Source organism: Glycine soja, chromosome 17, assembly GCF_004193775.1.
Source record: "Glycine soja cultivar W05 chromosome 17, ASM419377v2, whole genome shotgun sequence".
Classification (NCBI taxonomy): Eukaryota; Viridiplantae; Streptophyta; class Magnoliopsida; order Fabales; family Fabaceae; genus Glycine; species Glycine soja.
In genome coordinates this window covers 28,423,799-28,430,342 of record NC_041018.1, presented here as the reverse complement: position 1 = coordinate 28,430,342, position 6,544 = coordinate 28,423,799, and the positions used below count along the sequence as shown (strand labels likewise).

The window sequence follows — 6,544 nt, the reverse complement described above, 5'->3', positions numbered from 1 at the left end:
GGAATCATTTGAGGGTCAACTAATCTTGGAAGAGCAATTGCTGCAGATGGAATACACCGTACAATATGAAAGAAGTGCAGCTAATGTGCCATCATTTTCTTCTATTTTCTAAACCCTTTTTGCACCATTTTAATTACTGATTGGTCTTAATTGTCAATTAATCAGGCAGTTTTATTATTTGGGCTCATTTAGCTAATTTGATGTTTTTAATCTAATTTCAGGAATTAATGAAACATTGGGCTTAATCCGGATTTTGGTTATGGACTTGAAGAGGGCAAATAAAGCAGCGCTTACCTTAGTTAATTTCTAATTAGGAAATTTCGAAATTTTATTTTATGTCGTTCAATGTTTATTTCGTTTTGGGCCAGAGTATTGTAATAGTGCCCAGTGACTTTGAGTAACTCTTTTTAAATAGTAGCCTTGGGATTCGTGCAAGGCTATTTTGTTATGCTATTTTATTATTCAGAGCTTTTGTTTTATGTTTTTACGTTTTTCTGTTCTAAGGCTACTATTTTCGTTCTTAATGCAATTTTCCGTTTTCTGCTTCTAATTACAATTTCGTTCTTGCTTCTTCTTCTACTTTCATTTACGTTTCTGTCTCATTTACGTCTCTGTTTCATTTACATTTCTATTCATTTACGTTTCTGTTTTATGTTTCATTTGTGTTTTCTGTTTGAATCTATGGAAGGCTAGTTTTTCTGGTGTTGTTTCCTTTTGAGGACGAAGCCTAACTCTCTTTGAGGTTTCGTTTGTAATGTGGTTTCCTGGCAGTTTTCCCTTCACCAGTTATCCCAAATTCGTGAACATTAATCAGTGCACGCTTCGTGTTCAATTAATTGATTCGGGTACGGCCTCGATCAAATTTGGCGCCGTTGCCGGGGAGCAGTGTCCAAAGGTTCATAATAGCTAGTTAGTGTTATGTGTTTAATTCCTTCGTGTTTTATGTTTAATTGTTAGTATTGTGTTAGTATGTGTGTTAGTGTTGTTTAGTGTCCTGGTATTTTTTTTAGTGTGTGTTCTGTTTCAGTTTTCCTATTAAGCGCTTCCCCTGTTTCAGTTTTGGGTGTTTTGCTGTGAATAGTGTTTTGCGACGGACTTAGCAACCACTTATGCTTGCGGAAAAACAGAGTAGTAGTAGAAATCAAGTAGAGACGGATTTTAGCGACCACCCATGCTGAATTATTTGAGATTTTTTTGTTTTAGTAGCTAGAGTTCTTATTTTTGGCTGAATTTTTTTGTGGTAACTTCTTTTAATCTATATTTTGTGGTAACTTCTTTTTATTTTTCAAGTTTTATTCACTTATTTTTCTTAACCTACCATTTTTAGCTTCCATAGTTAGACTTTGAATTTTTGCCTGAGATTTTTTGTGCTATCTTCTCATCATTTTATAAGGTTGCTCACAAAATTTCAAGTCATTTGGATATCATTTGAGGGTAGCTGTAGTTCAAACCTGCACCTTTATTTACATGACAAAGCAACTAGTTGTGCATGCTGAATGTAGTGTATGACTAGAGGCAATCCATCTGACTTACAATCCTTTGATCCTAAGATAGATAGGACATTTCATAGATTAGTTAGGCATCATTTTATACCTTTTGATCATCCTGAGCATTCCATTACTGGTGAATCTGTGCATTCTGTTATTGGTGATTTTGAACATCCTGATTTTGAGCATTACAATTTTGAGCATTCTGATTCTAAGCATTCTGATTTTGAACATTCTGAGAACATGGCACAACCTCCACCCCGTGAGAGGACTCTAAGGGAAATGGCTGCACCTGATTTCACCTACGAAAGCTTGTGCATCCAATACCCTGATGAGGATGTTCCATATATTCTTAAAACTGGACTGATTCATTTGCTTCCAAAGTCTCATGGCCTTGCAGGTGAAGACCCGCACAAACATTTGAAGGAATTTCATATTGTCTGCTCCACCATGAAACCCCCAGATGTCTAAGAGGATCATATATTTCTGGAGGCTTTTCCTCATTCTTTAGAGGGAGTGGCAAAGGACTGGTTGTATTACCTTGCTCCATGGTCCATCACGAGCTGGGATGACCTGAAGAGAGTATTCTTAGAAAAACATTTCCCTGCTTCCAGGACCACAGCCATCAGGAAGGATATCTCAGGTATTAGACAACTCAGTGGAGAAAGCATATATGAATACTGGGAGAGATTTAAAAAACTATGTGCCAGTTGCCCTCACCATCAGATTTCAGAGCAGCCGCTTCTCCAATATTTTTATGAAGGACTCAGTAATATGGAGAGAAGTATGATAGATGCTGCCAGTGGTGGAGCCCTTGGAGACATGACTCCTGCTGAAGCCAGAAATTTAATTGAGAAGATGGCTTCCAACTCCCAGCAGTTTAGCGCCAGAAATGATGCTATAGTCATTAGAGGAGTGCATGAGGTAGCTACAAACTCAGCTGCATCATCTGAAACTAAGAAGCTTGAAGGCAAATTGGATGCATTGGTTAACTTGGTAACCCAGTTGGCCTTGAACCAAAAATCTGTACCTGTCGCAAGGGTCTGTGGTTTGTGTTCCTCTGCTGACCACCATACAGACCTTTGCCCTTCCATGCAGCAACCTGGAGCAATTGAGCAACCTGAAGCTTATGCTGCAAATATTTACAATAGACCTCCTCAACCTCAGCAAAAAAATCAACCACAGCAGAACAATTATGACCTCTCCAGCCACAGATACAACCCTGGATGGAGAAATCACCCTAATCTCAGATGGTCTAGCCCTCAGCAACAACAACAACAGCCTGCTCCTTCCTTCCAAAATGTTGTTGGCCCAAGCAGACCATACATTCCTCCACCAATCCAACAACAGCAACTGCCCCAGAAACAGCCAACAGTTGAGGCCCCTCCACAACCTTCCCTCGAAGAACTTGTGAGGCAAATGACTATGCAGAACATGCAGTTTCAACAAGAGACCAGAGCTTCCATTCAGAGCTTGACTAATCAGATGGGACAATTGGCTACACAATTGAATCAACAACAGTCCCATAATTCTGACAAGTTGCCTTCCCAAGCTGTCCAAAATCCCAAAAATGTCAGTGCCATTTCATTGAGGTCGGGAAAGCAGTGTCAAGGACCTCAACCCGTAGCACCTTCCTCATCTGCAAATGAATCTGCCAAACTTCACTCTACTCCAGAAAAAGGTGATGACAAAAATTTACCTAACAATTTCTATGCAGGTGAATCTTCTTCCACTGGTAATTCTGATTTGCAGAAGCAACACATCCCTCCTCTTACATTCCCTCCAATAGCATTTTCCAACAAAAAAATGGAAGAGGCAGAGAAAGAGATCTTGGAAACATTTAGAAAAGTAGAGGTAAACATACCTCTGCTGGATGCAATAAAGCAAATTCCAAGATATGCTAAATTCTTGAAGGAGCTGTGCACTAATAAGCGGAAGCTTAAAGGAAGTGAACGAATTAGCATGGGCAGAAATGTCTCCGCATTGATTGGTAAATCTGTTCCCCAAATTCCTGAAAAATGTAAAGATCCAGGTACATTCAGCATACCTTGTATTATAGGGAATAGTAAGTTTGACAATGTCATGCTAGATTTAGGAGCTTCTGTTAGTGTTATGCCTCTGTCTATTTTTAATTCTCTATCTCTAGGTCCCTTGCAGTCAACTGATGTGGTGATTCATTTAGCTAATAGAAGTGTTGCCTATCCTGTTGGGTTTATAGAAGATGTCTTGGTTTGAGTTGGTGAACTGATTTTCCCTGTTGATTTTTATATTTTGAATATGGAGGATGGATTTTCTCAAGGATCAGTTCCCATCATTCTAGGCAAACCCTTTATGAAAACTGCTAGAACTAAGATAGATGTAGATGCAGGCACACTATCCATGGAGTTTGGTGATATAACTGTTCATTTTAATATTCTGGATGCTATGAAATACCCATTTGAAGATCTTTCTGTATTTCGTGCTGAAATAATTGACCATGTTGTTGATGAATACATGATTGATCTTTATTCTAATCTGCATGCCTCCCACTCTTCATGCATTGAGTCTGAAATTGTACTTGGTCATATGTCTAAATTTGATGCTGAGAGTGAATCCAAGAGTGATATTGATTGCATGTCTGGTGGTGGTGTTTTACCTCTCTAAATTGATTTTATAGAGTCAGATAGGACTAACCATGTTTCAGGAAGTACACATACCTCTGACTTTCTTTATGAGGTAAAGGCTGAGAAACCATCTCCTTCTACCACTATCCAGCCGACCACACCAGAATTGAAGCCTCTGCCATCAAATTTAAAATACGCTTACATGGATGATAGCAAGAGTTTTCCAGTGATTATATCTGCCTCCTTTGCTGATGAGCAAGAGGAGAAGTTGTTGTTTGTTCTCAAGAAGCATAAGAAGGCTATAGGCTGGACCCTGGCGGACATTCCTGGTATTAGCCCATCCATATGTATGCATCAAATAAATTTAGAGGATGGAGCTAAACCAGTAAGATAGCCACAGAGGAGACTCAACCCGGTGATTCTTGATGTAGTGAAGAAAGAGATAACCAAGCTTTTGCAAGCTGGAATCATTTATCCTATCTCTGACAGCCAATGGGTGAGTCTCGTCTAGGTAGTCCCGAAGAAGACCGGCCTCACAGTGATAAAAAATGAGAAGGAGGAGCTGATTCCTACTCGGGTGCAGAACAGTTGGAGAATCTGCATTGACTATAGGAGGCTGAACCAGGTTACCAAAAAGGACCATTTTCCCCTGCCATTCATTGACCAAATGCTTGAACGCCTGGCAGGTAAATCCCACTACTATTTCCTTGATGGTTTTTCTAGTTATATGCAAATTACTATTGCTCCTAAGGATCAGGAAAAGACCACATTCACCTGCCCCTTCGGCACTTTTGCCTATAGGAGGATGCCTTTCGGCCTGTGCAATGCCCCTGGTACCTTCCAGCGGTGCATAATTAGTATTTTCAGTGATTTTTTAGAAAATTGCATAGAGGTATTTATGGATGATTTCACTGTATATGGATCCTCTTTTGATGGTTGCTTGGATAGTTTGAAAAAAGTTTTGAATAGATGCATTGAAACTAACCTTGTTCTAAATTTTGAAAAATGTCATTTTATGGTTGAGCAAGGTATAGTTTTAGGCCACATTATTTCCAATAAGGGTATTGAAGTAGATCCTGCAAAAATTTCTGTTATTTCACAATTGCCTTACCCCTCTTCTGTGCGAGAGGTGCGATCTTTTCTAGGTCATGCAGGATTCTACAGGCGCTTTATAAGGGATTTTAGCAAAGTAGCCCTTCCACTGTCCAACTTTTTGCAAAAGGAGGTGGAGTTTGACTTTAATGACAGATGCAAAGAGGCTTTTGATTGCCTCAAAAGAGCGCTGACTACCACCCCCATCATCCAGGCACCCGATTGGACAGCCCTTTTTGAGCTTATGTGTGATGCATCAAATTATGCATTGGGGGCTGTCCTTGCTCAGAAAATTGATAAATTGCCTAGGGTGATATATTATGCTTCTAGGACTTTAGATGCTGCCCAAGCGAATTATACTACTACTGAGAAAGAGCTTCTAGCCATAGTTTTTGCTCTTGAAAAATTTCGATCTTATTTGCTTGGTACCCGCATTATTGTTTATACTGACCATGCAGCTCTAAAGTACTTGTTGAAGAAGGCTGATTCTAAGCCTAGGTTGATCTGATGGATGCTCTGGCTTTAAGAGTTTGACTTGGAGATCCGTGAAAGGAGCGGAGCACAAAATTTAGTTATTGATCATTTGAGTCGAATCGAACGTGTATCGGATGCGAATACACCCATTCGGGATGGTTTCCCGGATGATCATTTGTATATACTGTATAGTATTTCTGACTCTCTTTCTACTCCCTGGTTTGCTAACATTGTCAATTATTTAGTTGCCTCTGTTTTTCCTCCCTTAGCATCTAAGGCCCAAAAAGATAAAATTAAAAGTGATGCTAAGCATTTTATTTGGGATGACCCCTACTTGTGGAAATTGTGCAGTGATCAGGTAATTAGACGATGCATTCCAGATCATGAGACTGACTCAGTCTTGTAGTTCTGTCATTCTTCCGCACCGGGAGGTCATCTGGGTGTTCAAAGGACAGCTCGCAAAGTGCTTGATTGTGGTTTTTATTGGCCCACTATCTTTAAAGATGCGTGGAAGATCTGCTGCACTTGTGAGCAGTGTCAGAGAGCAGGAAATACACTTACATGGCGACAACAAATGCCTCAGCAACCTATGCTATTCTGTGAGGTGTTTGATGTCTGGGGTATAGATTTCATGGGCCCTTTTCCTTTCTCTTTTGGTTATGTTTACATTCTCCTTGCAGTTGACTATGTTTCAAAATGGGTGGAAGCCAAGCCCACTAGAACTAATGATGCTAAAGTTGTTGCAGACTTTGTCAGGTCTAATCTGTTTTGCAGGTTTGGAGTACCTAAAGCAATTGTTAGTGATCAAGGAACCCATTTTTGCAACAGAACAATGCATGCCCTGCTTAAAAAGTACGGGGTGGTACACAGGGTATCCACACCATACCA

At 39.9% G+C, this 6,544-nt stretch overlaps 1 non-coding gene across 1 annotated transcript; it reads right to left on the bottom strand.

The window, feature by feature from the left end:
* Positions 1-2,108: 2,108 nt before the first annotated feature.
* Positions 2,109-2,215, bottom strand: LOC114394341. Its single transcript, XR_003662741.1, has one exon. It is a non-coding gene; the product is annotated as a small nucleolar RNA R71 (small nucleolar RNA).
* Between the last annotated feature and the right edge of the window lie 4,329 nt (positions 2,216-6,544).